The sequence below is a fragment of the Pipistrellus kuhlii genome, unplaced genomic scaffold, assembly GCF_014108245.1.
Source record: "Pipistrellus kuhlii isolate mPipKuh1 unplaced genomic scaffold, mPipKuh1.p scaffold_m20_p_16, whole genome shotgun sequence".
Taxonomy (NCBI): Eukaryota; Metazoa; Chordata; class Mammalia; order Chiroptera; family Vespertilionidae; genus Pipistrellus; species Pipistrellus kuhlii.
Window position 1 is genome coordinate 21,813,443 of NW_023425471.1, and position 18,513 is coordinate 21,831,955.

Here is an 18,513-nt window from a genome sequence, read left to right on the forward strand (position 1 = left end):
CCTACAAAGGAGTACCCTTCCTAATGTCAGCTGATTCCTCAACAGAAACACTGGAGGCAGGAAGGGATTGGCACAAAGTATTCAAAGTAATGAAAAACAAGGACCTGAACATAAAATTAACCTATCCAACAAGGCTATCATTTAAAATTGAAGGGGAAATAAAGCTCTTCCCAGACAAAAAAAAAAAAAAAAAAAAAAAAAAAAAAAAAGGCTAAAGAAGTGCATTACCACCAAAACAGACTTGCAGAAAGTGTTAAAGGAATGCTGTAAGAAGAAAAAAAAAATTGAGAGGAACATAGGTATAAAGACAAAAATGGCAGTAAATATGTACCTATTAATAATAACCTTAAATGTAAATGGGTTAAATGCTGCCCAGGTATCCCCCACTCCAAACTGCAACAGCCATTTTTCTTGTTTGAAGAAAAGACAAAGGGTGACTGAATGGATAAGATATTATGAACCATATATATGTTGTCTATAAGAGACCCACCTCAGAACAAAAGATTAAAAGTCACATAGACTGAAAGCAAATGGGTGGGGGAAATTTTCAATGCAAATGAAAAAGAAAAAGAAAAGCATTAGTAGAAATACTTATATTTGCCAAAATAGACTTCAAAATGAAGGTCACAAAAAGACAAAGAAAGTCATTACATAATACCAAATAGATTGATAAAATAAGAAGATATAGCACTGGAAATATATATGCACCCACTATATGAGCATATATATATATATATATATATATATATATATATATATATACACACACACTCTTGGGGAATGGAAATGGAGGGAGGGATCAACAGCAATATAGTTATAATAGGGCACTTGAGCACCCTACCAACATCACTATATAAATCTTTCAGACAAAAATTCAACAAGAAAACAGACACCTTAAATGACACACTAGATCAGATGACACACTAGATCAGATTGACATTGACAAAACATTCCACCCCAAAGCTGCAGAATATATATTCTTTTTAAGTGTACATGGGACATTCTCAAAGAAAAGCCACACGTTCAGATACAAAATAAGTTTCTACAAGTTCAAGAGGATTGAAATCATATCAAGAATCTTCTCAGATCACAATGGCATAAAACTAGGAATCAATTATAATAAAAACACTCAAAACCATAAAACAAATGGAGGCTAAATAGTATGTTATTAAATAATGAATGGGTTACCAATGAAATCAAGGAAGCAATAAAAATAAAACTTCCTGGAAACAAATGAAAATGGAAATACAACAACGAAAAATTATTGGGCTCAGCAAAAGCAGTCCTGAGAGGGAAGTTCATAGCATTATAGATTTATCTCAAGAAATAAGAAAAAGCTCTAATAAACTAATACTATAACTAAAAGCATTAGAGAACAAAAGAAAAGGCCCAGAGTAAGTAGAAGGAAGGAAATAATAAAGACCAGGTTGAAAGTAAATGACAAAGAGTCTTAAAAGCAAAACAAATAATCAAGGAATCCAAGAGCTGGTTCTTTGAAAAGATAAACAAGAGTGATAAACATTTAACCAGACTCACCAAGAAACAAAGGGGACCAATGTAAATAAAATCAGAATCTAAAGAGGTGAAATAACTGAAATCACAGAAATACAAAGTATTGTAAGCAAATAATATGAACAACTATTATATATGCCAACAAGCTGGATAACATTGATAAAATGGACAAATTCATAGAAAAAATACAATCTTCCAAAACTGAATCAAGGAGAAGCAGAAAACCTGAATAGGCCAATAACAACTGATGAGATTGAAGCAGTAATAAAAACAGAAACAAAACAAAACAAAAAAAACCTCCTACCAAACAAAAGCTCTGCTCCCAAGGGCTTCACAAGGGAGTTTTAACATTCAAGGGAGAACTAACACCTAACTTCCCCAAACCATTCTAAAAAATCCAAGAGGAAGAAAAATTTTCATACTCTTTTTATGATGCCAGCATTATCCTAATTCCAAAGCCAAATAAAGGAGAATTACAGGCCAATATCCCTGATGGTCATAGATGCTAAAATTCTCTACAACATATTAACAAATTGGATCCAGCATTATATTAAAAATATCATATACCATGACCAAGTTAGATTTATTCCAAGGATGTAATTCCGGTACAATATTTTCAAATCAATAAATGTGATACATCACATACACAAATTGAAAAAAATATCACAGGATTATATCAATAGACACAGAAAAAAACATTTGACAAAATCCAGAACACATTCCAAGTCAGTCATTTAGGCTAACAAATATAAAGATGATGGTTATTATGACATAATTATATTCAACTAAAATATCAATTTTAATTCATCCACTTTCTTTTACAAACAAAAAAAATATATATGTCTTTATCTTCCTTAATAGAAATGTGATGAATTATAAATAGGTCTTCTTGTCAATGTATTTCTAATAACCTGATTCAAAATAAGGAACAGAATAGTTATTCTTTCAGTGTCAAATTTTTCACTGGATGCTTTGACTTCCATGAAATATTGAGAATACTGGATGCATGGCATGCTGTTTTTCAAACCACTGGAGTTAGGCTTATTGTGTATTTGAATATATATTTTAAATATAGCCTGGCAAGATTATTTCCATTACTCTACTAAGGTCCTAAACTATCATAATAATTTATTCTTTTTTAATGGATACTTTTCATTATTATTAAAGGATAGAGTATGAAAAAAGCTGAACTCTTGAAAAACAGTGTATTTCAAACAAAATTCTGGCAGCTTGGGACTCTTGTAGACTCTGTCAACCAAACACACAGCAAATGTTTTCCTAATCTGATTATGAAGATCAGACTTAGTACCCAAAACAAAAAGTAATGCAAATAAGAACTATAATAAAATGCTAAATTATGTGAGAGGTGAAAAAAGTACAACTAATGAAAATGTCTCCTTACCTACTCGGATGGTATTAGGATATCTAAAGAACTGGAAAAGAATTTAAATCATAAAATAATTATTAAGGGAAATTGTAGTGTTCTCTTAAAGAGTTAACTTTTAAAGGGCACTCCTCCAAATCTTGTTTTCATAGCTAAATAAAAATCTTGTTTTCATAGCTAAATTGGAAATATTGGGAGAGAGTCCAGAATGGTCAGCTTTGTCTAGCTGTTTGTTATGGAAAGCAGACACACAAATGCTTAGCATGAAAGAAATACTTGTTTCTGTCAAATACATTCTGTTCAGGAAGAGTGCATCCATGTGAAAATGTAACTCCTTTAATGCTGCCAAGTTTAGCAAAATCTAAGATGAGCCATTGAGGAAGTGCTAAAAGCAATATTACATTAACTTACACATCCAGTTTTTAAAGGCTTTCAAAAACAATCTCAAAGAGAGCACTTATAACACACTCTTTGGTAATTCTCCTGTCTTCTGACTTCCTTTGTCACAATTAGACACTAGATCAATATATTGTTCCTGAAAGAACTGGAAATATGATGTTTAACCTGTAACTTACATAACTTACATTTTTCAACATTCTGGTTTGCATGTGGCAGATACAGAGGTTTCATATTTGTTTCTATCCCTGTGAGTTTAAAATAAGTATCTTCTTCAACAAATATGAGTTTGCAATAACTCATTTTAGATGATATATTTATGAATTATTGTTTATGGTCTCTCTTTTAAAAGTTCAGGATAAGATATTGCATATGGGAGACATCAATGCTTTAGCTTTATGAACCACCTTAAACTCAATTTTGTGATGAAATGTTTGATAAAATGCCTAAAGGATTTAACCAGTTTCAAAATATTAGACATTATAAAAATGGGGAGTCATATATAATTTTATTTTGGGGGGTTGTAGAAATATATATATATATATATTTAAATTTCCATAACTTTCTCATTTCTTAAAAAACACAAACAATATAAGCTTCAAATTAGACACCGAATTGTCAGCACACTAAATGTACTTGTATGTGGTTTGGGTAAATGTGAGTTGACTAATCAGGGTGGGTGTAACACTTATGATCAGAGTTTTGGTGTACTTGCTATCATGGGTTGGAGACTATATATAGCAACAGCTGGAAATTCATATGTTTACAATGATCTGATAGGTAATAAAAAATGAGTAAAATTGTCTGGCATAAGAATAACTAGCAAAAGTTCCTGACTTTCAATGATTCAACTTACAATTTTTTTTTGGCTTTACAATGGTATGAAAGTTATACACATTCAGTAGAAACTGTACTTTGAATTTGGAATTTTGCTCTTTTCCCAGGCTAGCAATATGTGAAACCATACTCTCTCATGATGCTGGACAGTGGCAGTGAGCTGCAGTTCCCAGTCAGCCATGCAATCATTAGGATAAACAGCAAATACTCTATAGTGTTTTGTGTTGCCAGCATTTTATGGATATTGCATTTTATATTTTAGCATTCCATCATGTTTACAAAATGCCCATCTGTCTCCCACTTCTGGTGAGAAAAAGAGAAAAGAAATTGCTTTTAATATGAAACTCAAGTTAATTGCCTAATGTAAGTGTCCTGAGCACTTTTAAGGTATGCTATGCTAAGCTAGGATGTTTGGTAGGTTGGACATATTAAACACATTTTCAACTCATGATATTTTCAACATATGTAACCCTTCATAAATTGAGGAGCACCTTTGTCTTGAAACAGGAAGCAATCATGGTCTTCCCTTTTCCTACTTTTGATTGAGATATAGCTAACTGCTTTTTGTTTATTATCTTATCCTTTGAATTACTTTAGGAATGGAAGCAAAACAAGGAATAAAAACTAACAATTGGATTCAAGTATGTCAATGTTCAAGATTTGGCAATGTGCCAGCAATTTGTGATTTCTAGTTTAGAGCGAAATATAAAAATTCATCACTACCAAACAGTATTACATGAAATGTTGAAGGTTATTTTTCAAAATGTTTTTATTGATTTTAGAGAGCGAGAAAGGGAAGGAAGAGAGAAAGAGATAGTAGCATCAATAAGAGAGAAACATTGATCAGCTGCCTCCTGCACATCTTCTACTGGGGATCAAGCCCAGAACCTAGGCATGTGCCCTGGCCAGGAATTGAACCAGTGTCCACCTGCTTCAGGGGTCAATGCTCAACCACTGAGCAACACTGGTCAGGCTTGAAGGGTATTCCAGAAGAAGAAGAGGGAAAAAGAGGAAGAGAAGAAGAAGGGGGAGGGGGAGGAGGAGGAGAGAAGAAGAAGAAAAATATGAACAATAAAATGGCAAGAAATATATATCTATCAATAATTGAATCTAACAAAATAAACAAACAAAGAATGAGCAAAATAACTGATGAATATAATAGAACCACAGGCGTGGAAACATAGAACAGACAGAAGAATCTCAGAGGCAAATGGGGAGGGGTCATGAAGGGAATAAGCAAAGAAGTTATATGCATATATGCATTACCTATGAGCACAAACAGTAGAGTGTTGAAGACCTGAGGCAGTGCAGGAGGCTGAAGGAGGAGGAGGGCAATAGCGGAGGGGGGAGGGTAAGTGGGATATCTGTAATACTCTCAACAATAAAGATTTTAAAAAATATTTGAGCAACTACAAAAAAAATAAATAAACACCAAAAAACACAACACTGAGAAGAAGAAAACAGTGATCAAGTCTAGGCATAAATATTTGCAGGCGAAGATTTATCATTTTTCAAAAAGCTTGTTTTTCATTGTAGTTGACATATATTATGATATTAGTTTTAGTTGTACAGCAGGATTGTCTTGGGTCAGCTTTTTTTTTTTTTTTTTTTTGCGGTTTTTTTTTTTTTTTTTTGCGGTTTTTTTTTTTTTTTCCCTCCAATCTACTGTGGTTAGAAACTTGAAGTAATGTGGCATTTAAAACTTAACATGCCTTTTGGTAGGGGTGTAGGAGGGGTAGCTTCCACGTGAAAATACAGGAGCAATGGTAGACATTGGTAATTTATAGAAACAATTGCTGATTTTTAGTAGGCACGTCATATATTTATCTCCAAACCCTTATAGAAAATAAAATATACTCCAAATGACTTCTTTATATACAAACTTGTCACAAAGTTAGTCCAAACATGAAATGATTATTTTTATTCTTAAAAATTTGAGTCACACATAGACTTAATAAACCATTATCCTTGAGATTAGAGACTATAAACAGCTTTGAATTTCAGGTTACTCAATCATTTCCTGATTAAGACTAATTAAATATGCTTTTGCATTGAAATAAAACATGAATATACTATAGTAAAAACAAACTGTACTAATAAAACACAAATCCAAGGAGGGACTACCAGTATAAACTACAGAACATTTAAATTTTTTACTATGAATTGTCCTGTTATAAATTCTGATGTAAGGTTTTGTCAGCAAATTAGGGGGAAATAGTGCACCCTTTGAAATTAAATATTTTATTTTACTTTAAAAATATATATTTTTAATTCCAACTGACATATACAATATCGTATTAGTTTCAAGTGTACAACACGGGGATTGGACATTTCTATAACTTAAAAAATTGATAACTCCATTAAATCTAGTAACCAGCTGACACTATACATACGGCAGTTATTTCAATATCATTGACTATATACCTGATGCTATATTTTACATCCCTGTGACTACTCTGCAACCTACAATCTGTACCTCTTAATCCCTTCCCCCTTTACACCCATTCCCCCAAGTCCTCTTCCCATACAGCTGTCATCAAAATGTTTTCTGTGTCTATAAGTTTGTATCTGTTTTTTATTTTTGTTTTTTAGATTCCACCTATAAGTATAATCATATGGTATTTGTCTTTGGCTTATTTCACTTAGCGTATCTTTTTAATATTATTTTTCTTATCAAAAATTAAAAATAAAATCCATTAAATGTAAAAACATCCCATAATGCAGATTTCCATGTGTTTGTCTGAACTTTTTATTTTATGCAACCATACAGAAAATTTACTGCATTTAAACTTTGGGAATATTAAAACAGAAGAAAAATTATTGAATGATAAAATGCAAATGAATAGTGTTTATACTTGATCTTTTCCATCTGTGTGCTTTATTTTTTAGACAATTATAATTAACTGGATGTTAGTTTGATAAAGAAGTTTGGCAATCAGGCCACTGAATATTCAGTTTAATTAAGTTGGTATGCACTTTTCTTTTGCTTCTAATTCCAAGAATTCATTGGTAAAATGAAAGCATATTTTGTGGTCTGTTATGCAGAAAATGTTTAATCCAGTGTCTGATTTACTTTGTTAAATCTTCCTTATTTAATGTGCTTATCCATTCATGCAGAATTGGGTATGCTGCTCTCTGTTACTATGACATTACAATTAAACAGCTGAAACAAGAACAGCAAGGCTTTCTGTAAAGGTTCATGAAACTCTCACAAAATTGTTCATAGTTTATTGTTTTATTTTGTTTTGAAAGTACTATGAAAGATGCTAATTTGTTCTAAATATTTCTGTATTGAAGAAGGTGGCAAATACAATAGCTAGTACAAATAATCATTTTGTTTCTAAAGCTAGCACTTAAAACAGATTTCTGATGTAGTGGAAATGATTGCTGCCATAACACTGATTATCTTTTAGAGATAGAAATGAACATGAATTCAAAGAACTGAATTATATACAACAGAAAATGGTACGATAGAATAATATTTGTACATATTTGAAGTCTACATTGACTTTATCTGAGTATATTGTAAAAGTCATGAACATACATTATGCTCATAAATGTACTACTTCATGTAATTCTAGGTTATTCTTCAGCATACTGGACTTTCTCCATTTTTAGCTATGTTTTACTGTCCAGAGTACTTGTGCTAATAATTTTTTTATTGCCACTATGAGCATAGGTTTAGTGATAGAAAAATATTTTAATTCAAAGCAAGTTCTAACACTAGTTCTACATTTAAAAAATGTTCTTTGTGAGTCTGGAATTTATAATAAGGTGTTTCCTGAACTATTATTGCTTGCTTTTAATGGACTTAAAAGATTTACATTCATAAATATATTATTTTTTTCTAAGAAGGTCTCTTGACTGGTTAGTTTGGTTGTTTACAATATGGTAAGATGAGATCCCAGAGTAGTAGATTCATTGTGTGTGTGTGTGTGTGTGTGTGTGTGTGTGTGTGTGTGTGTGGCGTAAAATTATGTGACTGCTGGATCATAAACAATAATAATAACACTGACACCTGGAAAGTGTATATAATAGTTCTAATCTATATGACCCATACCACTCCTAGAAAATTTTTGCTGTGTCTTACCAATAAGAATAAAAGAAATATCATTCTGTATCAGATCAATAGTCCAGCCTAGTGTTTCCCAAAGTATGAAATCCTTATAGTTCACATGTATAATTACTATAAAAAGATTTGAACAGTCCCCCGGTAAAGAAACCATCTAGCTAATTGTCCTCTGAATGTATTTTATTATAAAACCCCTATTACTATTCTACAGAATTACTCTTTCCCGGGACATACGGGGAAAAAAAGGTTGAACGTGGCATTGAAAGGGGTTTCACAGGTGAATATTACAGATCACACCCCTTCAACATACAAGACATATCTTATTAGGTTCCTGTTCAATTATAGGCATTTCTCTAGAAGCTTGGGATAGTTCAGCGAACAAAGATTTCTATCCTCCCACTACTAACTTTTAAGATCCTTGAATTTATATAAACTTTTCCTAACTATGTTTATATGAGGAAAAGTATTTATATTTTATTTTAGAACAGATTATATATGCTATGTTATTGCATAGCAGTACTATTAAGTCAAAATAAATATTTATTACGATGAAAAGTTAATTTTTGGTGATATTAATTTAAAACCCAGATATCAGGTCCTGGCTGGGCAACTCAGTTGGTTAGAGTGTCATTCTGATATACCAATATTGTGGATTTAATCCCCAATCAGGGCATATACAGGAAGCAAACAATGAATGCATAAGTAAATGGAGCAGCCAATCTCTCTTTCTCACTCTTTCTCTCTCACACACAATCAATCAACAAATAAAAAATAAAACCCAATAGTCAGAAAATTATTGAAATTACCAATATAGTATTATATCATTGCAAATAAGAATTTAAACATTCACCAGTCTTTAGGATAAATTCTAAGTGAGAAAATTCTAAAACATCAAATATATGCATTTAAATCACTAACATGCCCTTGCTGGTTTGGCTCAGTAGATAGAGAATTGGCCTGAGGATTGAAGGGTCCTGTATTTGATTCTGCTCAAGGGCACATGCCGGGGTTGTGGCGTGATCCCCAATTGGGGGTGTGCAGGAGGCAGCCAATCAATGATTCTCATCATTGATGTTTCTATCTCTCCCTCTCCCTTCCTCTCTGAAATCAATAAAAATATATTAAAAATAAATCACTGACAGAAATTGACAAACAGCCTTCCAAAGGAATTGTATCAATTCCCACTTCCATTAGCAATGCACACATGTGCCTGTTTCCTCATACCTTTACCAATACGGTGTGTTAGCAAATATTTTAATTTTTGCCAATCAGGTGAAAGTCGGTATCTCCCATATCCTCACAATGATTACTACTGTTGCTGCTGTTGCTCCTGCTGCTGCTGCTACTACTACTACTACCAAAAGAATATGTTGACTGCTTACTATCAGTCAAATATAGTTCTATAAGTACTTTATCCCCCCCCCCATAACCACCCTGGGAGGTAAATAACATCATTGTTGCCATTTTACAGATGAGGAACCAGAGGTTCTGAAAGGTTAAATAACTTACTTAAGACCATTCTGAAGGTAAATAACTTACTTAAGACCATCTGGGACTCAAACTTAGGAAGTCTGGACAAGAATCTGAATTCATAACCATTATGCATTTGTAGTAGCAAAAGACTAGGAAAAACCCACAACCAAATATTCATCAATAGAGGAATATTAAATAAAACATGGCATATCCATATAATGGAATTATAGGAAACCATTAAATATGAGGCATCCATATATGTATTGAGAACACAGGATCTTCAAAATTATTAAGTGAAAAATAAAGGTGTAAGGTTAAGAATAATGCTTACAGCATGCTGCCTTTTGTGTCTAAAAAGAGAGGGATTGCTGTTACACACACATACACACAGCGTCTCTACCAGGATTCACAAGAAATGAAAAACAGTGCTTATCTCTGGAGAGGACAGCGGAGGGACAGGGAGAGCATAGAGACCTTTTTGGGTTGATTGGAGTTTTTAATTAACCACATGTGCATTACTTGTCCAATTGCAAACCCAAAACCAGCTGATGAAAGAAGTTTACTGAGTAATCAATTAATTTTATTCCCATTTAAAATAGTACTCATGATGTTTCTTGAAGACTTCCTATATTTTATTATTCAATTCAGCAGATTTTAAATTTTATTCATTTTTGACAAATTAACATTTTATAAATTTAAGGTATATACCATGATGTTTTGATATATTTATACAGTGTAAAGTGATTACCACAACCTAATTAATATATCCACTACCTCCCATAATTACAATTTTGTATGTGTGTGGTGAGAACACTTGATATCTAAAATCTTAGTAAATTTCAAGTATGTAATATTATTGACCATAGTCACCATGCTGTATATTACCCAGATCTGTAGGTCCCCAGATCTCATTCATCTTATAATTTAATTTTGTCCCCTATGATTAATATCTTCCCTTTTCCATACTCCAGCCTCTGGTAAGCACCATTCAACACTCTGTTATTATGAATTCAACTCAATATTATTTTAGATTCCATGTAAAAGTTAGATCATGTGATATTTGTATCTCTGTGTCAGGCTTATTTCACTTAGCATAACATTCTGCAGATTCATACATGTTGTTGCAAATCACGAGGTTTACTTCTTTTTTAGGTTGAATAATATTCTATTATATGTATATGCTACATTTTCTTTATTCATTCACCTGTCAATGAACACTGTGTATAAGACTACAATGAATATGAGAGTGTTACTATCTCTTCAAGATAGTGATTTTATTTGCTTTGCATATATTCCCAGAAGTGGGATTTCAGCAGATATTTTTGAGTGCCTATTATATGCCAGGTAGGCACTGAATTGTGTATTGGGACTATAATGATAAATAATATAGACACAGTCCTTGCCTTTGTGGAGCTTACCATCTATGAAAATAGCAGATATAAAACAATATTTGATATTTCTAATCATGAAAAATTCAACAAAGGAGGGGGATAGGGTGATAGCAGACCTAAGCTAGACTGTGGACTCAATGAAGACTTGCCGGAGTATGTGAAGTTTTGAACGAAAAGTAAAATGAATAGGACTAAGCTAGGAGAAAGGGAGAAGGATAAAAGTGCACATCAGCACGCGGAATAGCATGTGTGAAGGCCCTGAAGTAGAAGGGAGCATGTGGTATTAGAGGAAATGAAAGTGAGCCAATATAACTGGAACTTAGAGAGAAAAGGATAAAAAGTATAAAATGAGCCGAAACCAATTTGGCTCAGTGGATGGAGCGTTGGCCTGCGGACTGAAAGGTCCCAGGTTCGATTCCGGTCAAGGGCATGTACCTTGGTTGCGGGCACATCCCCAGTGGGAATTGTGCAGGAGGCAGCTGGTCGATGTTTCTCTCTCATCGATGTTTCTAGCTCTCTATCTCTCTCCCTTCCTCTCTGTAAAAAATCAATAAAATATATTTTTAAAAAGTATAAAATGAGACTGGACAGTTTAACAAGACCTTTTAGACAATGTTTAAAATTTGTGAATATATTTTAAGAGCAATGGGTTAATCATGAAAGATTTAGGTAGAGGAAGACATGATCACGTATAAATTTTTAAAAGTTTACCTGCAGTGTGGAGGAAGGATTGGAGAGAAGCAAGTGTAAATAAGGGTACAGCTGGCGCCTATTGTAATTGTCTAGGTAAGAGATTATGGGGGAAGTCTATAATGAAAGCTGTATATATTTACAATATATCTTTGAGATAAACCTGTCAAGAGATGCTGATGAATTGTTTAGGGGTGAAAGCGAATGTTATTATCAGGTGTGATTCTTAAGTTTTTCATTTGAGTAATTGATTAGAAAGTGGTTCCATTTCTAAGGTAGGGCACACTGAGAAAATGGGTTTTTAAATGGGGTTGAAATGTTCAGGAGTTAAGTATTGAACATGTTCAGAAGAGATGTTGAGTGAGGGGTTGGATATATTGATCTGAAGTTCAAAGGAAAGACCAGAAGTAAGGACTATTTCCACATCCCACAGTTGAAGAAACTTCTGAATAAAGGTAAATGTTCAGGTAATCATGGTTTTTCAACTCATGAAATCTCTAAGTACAAAATCAACATTGTAGTGATTTAATAGGGTAGTCAATTCATAGGTATTCATCACTTCATGTTATTATCACTTAGCCAACTAAAATATTTCAGTTCTCAAAAATAGATGTTCTTAGAATAATAGAAGAGATGACAATTAAATGGCTTTACTTTATGCTATTTTATTGAAATTATCAGCTCTTTTATTCATCTTTACTTTGCAAAAATTTACATAAATACATTTGAAAGAAAAATTATTTTGAAATTTTTCTCCATGCAGAGGCTTTACATTTTTCTAAAATTTTCCATGCTCAGAGAGGTGGGATGCTTCAGAGAAAAAACAGATAAATATATGCTGGCAACTTTATGTTTCTGAGGATTATGCTTTCTAGTCTTAGTAAAAAAAAAAGGGATTTGAAATGTGAGGCAAAACGTATTGGAAAATTAGTATTACAGAGTATTTGTTTATTTTGTTTCATCCCACTAGATATAAATTTCATGATGAAAGGCTTTTTTGTTGTCTGTTTTGTTTATTGCTGTAATTGTAGCATATAAATTAGTGTCTTTCACATAGTAGGTACTGAATGAATATTTAAGGAAAACTGAAAATTAGTTATACCCATAGTGAAAAGGATATATATATATATATATATATATATATATATATATGCATATATACATACACATATATATCCACAGTAAGATAGAATACTTTTATTTATCATGTTTTTAACCACCCATCTATAGTTTATCAACTGTTAGAAAAGATTTTGGAAAGTTTCCTGTGTTTACCCTGGGAAAACTACTAATTTCCTTTTCCATTGGTGATATTAAGAATCTTACAGATCACACAGATAAGATATATTTAATTTTGATAGTACTCATGTACAATGCTGCTAATGATTAGGGCAAAATACAAGTTTAGAGAATTTCCCTGGAACCTTAGCAAAGTAACAAAGATATTGAGCATCTTCAAAATATGACCCATAATAGTGGTCGCAAGTATAAAGAAAGGTGAAGACAGACCCTGTCTCCATAATACTTATCATACAATTAGGGGAGTCAGAACTAAGCTTAGTTCAGCAAACATTTATTAAATTCTTATTGTGCCAGTTTATAATAGATGCAGGAAGAAAAATATAAATAAAGCATGGTCCTTGTCTTTCAGGGGCTTATAATTTTGGCTGCTGCATATGTGGGTATATATTTTTGTGAGTATGTATGGGGATATGTGTACTGTATAAGAACCAGTGTAAATGCAAATACTTTCAGTGCAATTTGGAGGTTATGACACAGTGGTAACACTATACAGGAAAATTTAATCCAATATAGGGAATAGATGAAAGGAGAAAATGGTAAAAGCCAAGCTCAATCTTGGGAATCAATTTTAGCTAGAGGATGTGAATATCATTCCATGCTGAAGGAACAACAGGGTGACTGGGGAACCACAAACAACTCCAGGACAGGTGATGTAAGGAAAGGTCCACTACTGCACTTTCTCTAAATTATTTTGGAACTCTTGTAATATAACTACACAATGAATTTCTGGGATAAAAAATGTACCTTTCTTCACTCCCATGAACCCCCTCTTCTTTGCTTTGGTGGGGCTAGGGTGGGAGGAAGCTGACTTTGAAAATACTTGAGAGCTATATTACCTGCTTGGCATAGACTACCCAAACCCCATCATCAAATGCATTTACTTTAATCACTTTACTGTAAAGGCTATTTTATGTTGATCATTTGTGCAGTAGCTTATCAGGAGAATCTTATATATGTACAGGATACCAGATTCTGAATCAATAAACGCTTACCAAGCAGCTAATATACTTTCATATCTTTCTTCCCTCCTGTTAGCAAGGCTAATTTTGCAAATATATATTGTCAGGGTGGCTGTTTGGAGTAACTAGAACAAGTATAAACGCCATGCGGGTTCCATTCTGGTGAAACTAGAGCCAGAGATTTTTCCTGGGCTTTCATGGGAAAAACATAGAGGCGAAAAAGATGCAGCATATAGTTTGTAAATATTGGTGTGAAAAATCACGCTTCGAGGATCAATAGGAAAGTACACACACACACACACACACGCACACACACACACACACACACACACCAGGATGGAATGAAATGTACTTTGCTCACAGAGCAATCCCTTTTCGATTTCTCCCTGTCCTAGGTGTCTCCAAACAATTCTTGATTCATCATTGTCAAGGGGTAAACAAGTCTCCCCACATTCATCCTAGCTACCGTAGTAAATTCAACATCTCTTGTCTATTCCAAACCTCCCAGCCTAAACATGCTACTGCACTCTGCCAGGAACATGGATTGAGCTTTTAACCTTCAAGCAAACATTTCAAATAGAATGCTTAGTTACTTGGACCCGCCTCCCAAGAACTACAATACCCAGAATGCACTGTTTTCTTTTCCGCTTTCTACCAAGGCCATGCCTAACTTGATCTCATTTTCACAAGCAATAGTCACATGACACATTTCCTGTCAAGATGGCGGATGATCTCCTTTCGGAGTTTGATGTGATCGTAATAGGGCGGGTATGTTGTGGCTCTGGTACTTCCCTGACAAAGTATAGGAAGTCTGTTCCTACCATCTCAGTGGCGATGGTTGGCGAGAAATGCCATGTATTGAGCATGGGAGGATGGACGGAAAGGAAGTGAGGTAGTCGGGATACAGCGCAGGACTTGCAGCTCCAGGGAGGGGCTTGGGACCCCTGGTGCTTAGCGCTGTTTGAGTAGGGGTCGATCCGGTCGATGCTGAATGCTGAGGTTGGTTGCTGGGGGGTGATTCCTGTAACTTCCTTAGAGGGGGGTGGGTTTGCAGTGCTATGAGAATGGAGGGTCGGGATTTTATCAATGGAGACACCTTTGGCATGATGTGATTCCTTCCTTGTTGATTTCAAGGTGATATTTCCCATTATGTTGTCTCTCCATTTAATAAGAATGTTTCATAATCCTAGGGTTCAGTGCAGCTCGGATATAGCTGAATCCTCAGTTTTTCGAAAAAGATGCTCAGTTGTTATCCGTGTGCATTTTAATTTACCAGGGCAAGGAAACGATTCGTTTCTATTGTGTTGAGAAGTGTAGGTGATTGTGTTTTTTAAGATAGCCATTATTTCTGCTTTATGATGCAGAAAGAAATAATTTTGTTTTCTCATCCCACCTCCCTGCCCACAACTAAATGAGCTGAGAACAAGCTTCTGCGAGTTCCAGTTCAGATGTGTGGTCTTAGCTTCCCACCATTTTATTTTCCATGTTTTGGGTGGAGCCAGAAACCCCTTTGCAATTTCTTGTTAACAAATTATATGTACAACACATAGAAGAAGACATTTGGCAGCAGTTGGTATTTTCTTTTTCTTAACAGTGTCAAAGATGGATTTTCGATGTGGTGAAATAGATTGTTGGGTGGGGTTTTCTCCTATTTGAAGAATGTGGTAGGCTGGAGAAGCTCTGATGGATGAGACCTTTTCCATTGTGCTATTGAATTCAATTTCTTGTCTTCTCAAACATTAGGAGCAGCTATGTTTTCAGGTCAGAAGTAATAATAGCTACCTGTTTTCCAATGCTTACTATTTGCTAATTGAGGTGCTAAGCACTTTACAAGCTGTATGAAATCCTTACAACAACCTTATTAGAGTATGCATATTCTACACTTAAAATAAAAAGGAAGGGGCTTTGGAACGGTTGCAGTTTGCTCAAGGTCACACAGCTGGTAAATTTCCAAAGGCCTATCTTATCCTAGGAGATCAATGGTTCTGACTCTCAGTGTTAACTCATATTAGTAGAAATAATTGGGAAAACTTGGTTATAGACCTTGCTTGGCTATGAATTGTCTGTGTGAATTGCAAGGGCTATGTACTTAATTTCTCTGAGCCTCAGTTTCCTTGTTTTTTAATACAGGGAGGGTAAACTAGATAGTCTTAGTTGCTGCCTAACCAAAATTCTCTTATTCTAGTTGCACCTGGGTAATTATTCTCAGCACAGTAAGATATGTTGACTCCCATCCTGAAAGCCACATGACTGCAAACAACTAGTGTGTAATTGCTATGAATAGATATTGGAAGAAGCCAATAGAATATTCAGTTATTCTCTCCAGTGTATCCTAAAACTGAGAACAACATCCATTTTAGAGTAATTGTTGTACCATACTTGAGTTCTATATAATTGCTTTTCTTTTTTGTTACCTAGGAACTTGGGGTGTTTTAAAAATGTTTATTGAGTCATTGATTTTTTTCCTTATCTTGATTGAAATTAATTGATGATTGATAATTATTATTATTAAGTGCTGTTAATTCTTATAATAAACTAGAGGCCCAGTGCATGAAATTCGTGCTCAGGTGCGGTCCATAGGCCTGGCCGGTGATCGAAGTGCAAGTACCTGGCATGGAAAGGCAGGTCCCAGCTGACTTCTGGGCACTGGACAGCACTTGGGCCCCTGGGCCCCCTCGAGCCTCCCTCCTCCTGAGTCTCAGAGCCTGAGTCCCCATGTGAAGATGTGGTGAGCACTGCTGATGCCATGGGCCTGGGTGCAGCGTGGGCCTCTGGGCCACCCAGTGGTGCTGCATAGAAGCTCAGGTAGGGGGGCGGGGGGAAGAGGCAGCATGCTCTTTTGGCTGGCCTCCTTGCGGTTCCCGGCACTTGAGCCCAGGAACATTCCAGGCACACAAGCCCTGGCATCCCAGGAGAGGTTAGCAGGGGAAGTGAGAGCAAGCTCAGCCGACACACCACATTCTCACTGCACCTCCATCCACGTCCACGTTTCCCCCACCCCCTGGTAGCTGGTGAGAAGTCGCAGCACATCAGCCCCTGGTGGTCAGAGCACATCATAATGAGTGGTTGAACTCCCAGTTTAAGGACCTCCAGAGGGGACAATTTGCATATCAGGCTTTTATTATATAGGATATTCTGTCATGTAATTCAGTTTATTATATGGATTATATCCATCGTCTTGGAGTATATTATGATAGAGGTAGGAAGATACTGTGATTTATCCAGAAAATTGCATTGTGATGCATCTGATATCTGGGAAAAGATTGATGTTAGATTTCTTTTAGTGAGAGTCATGTTATTACTCAAAGTATAGGAAGAACTTACTTGAAGTTAATATTAAAACATTATGTTTTTATAGTCACTTAATGGTAAACATATTCTGAATTTATCAAGCACATTGCTTCAAATTATGATATGAAGGTGTTTTTTTAGATACGTTAAAGTGAAAAAAATTGGATAAAAGTTATTTCCCCAATAAATGATTTTAATAAACTCAATCATTAGTTAATTGGAATTATTTTTAATATATTTGGAATATTTTGTTTCTGAAATAGTTTGCTTAAAGTAGCCATTAAACTCTGCTTTACTAAATGTACTAGCTTGAGTAAATCAGGCAGAGCAGTGTTTCATAGCTTCAGTTTTACTGACAAAAGCAGAATTAATCATGCATATATCAGGGACATTAATATGCTTTGAAATGTAATTTTTCTCTTTTTAAATATATTTTTATTTATTTCAGAGAGAGGGAAAGAGAAACAGAAACATCAACGATGAGAGAGAATCATTGATCAGCTGCCTCCTGCACACCCCATTCTGGAGATCGAGCCTACAACCTGGGCATGTGCCCTGACTTCCTGGTTTACAGGTCTACATTCAACCACTGAGCCACTCCAGCTGGGCTGTAATTTTTCTTTTAGCAGAGTTAGTTCTAACTAAAAAATCATTAATAGGTAATTGATTCATCAAGTAAAATCTCTGGGAAATATTTTAAATCTCTATGACCTTGATTAATTTTTCCCCCCATTTTTCTTAAGATCATAGAATAGGGTTTTTCTTAAGATCATATTTTGAAGAAATTATGGGAAAATAAAGTTTTATATGTATTATCTTAGTTAAATCCATTTCCTTTTGATTATAAAATACAGGAAATATCTCTGGAACACCAAAAGACAGAGAAATAAGATAAAATACTTGAACCAAGAAAATATAGACAAGATGGAATAAGGAAGAAGAACCAACTGAAATCTCAAGGAAGAGGACAAAAATAGATGTGATAGGTGTCTAGAAAGTAGCCTTTAATTTGGGTACACAGTTGTCATTTTCAAGACATTTTACAATTTGAAATTACATTTGAATGTTAATTTTGTGTGTTGTAGAGAAGTATCTTTGGTTTTAGGTTAAAAATAGTCCCAGTAACATAACACCTCACTGGAGGTAACTTATCTGGAACTTCTGTAACCTTCAATCTGCCGCAGTGTCAACAACTCAATAGTAGAG

The 18,513-nt window shown here is 34.5% G+C and overlaps 1 long non-coding RNA gene across 1 annotated transcript; it reads right to left on the minus strand.

Annotated features, from left to right (window-relative positions):
* Nucleotides 1-274: 274 nt before the first annotated feature.
* On the minus strand, nt 275-18,191 carry LOC123652436. Its single transcript, XR_006741787.1, has 3 exons — nt 18,180-18,191; nt 6,593-6,599; nt 275-368 (listed from the first exon to the last, which is right to left on the minus strand). It is a non-coding gene; the product is annotated as an uncharacterized LOC123652436 (long non-coding RNA).
* Between the last annotated feature and the right edge of the window lie 322 nt (nt 18,192-18,513).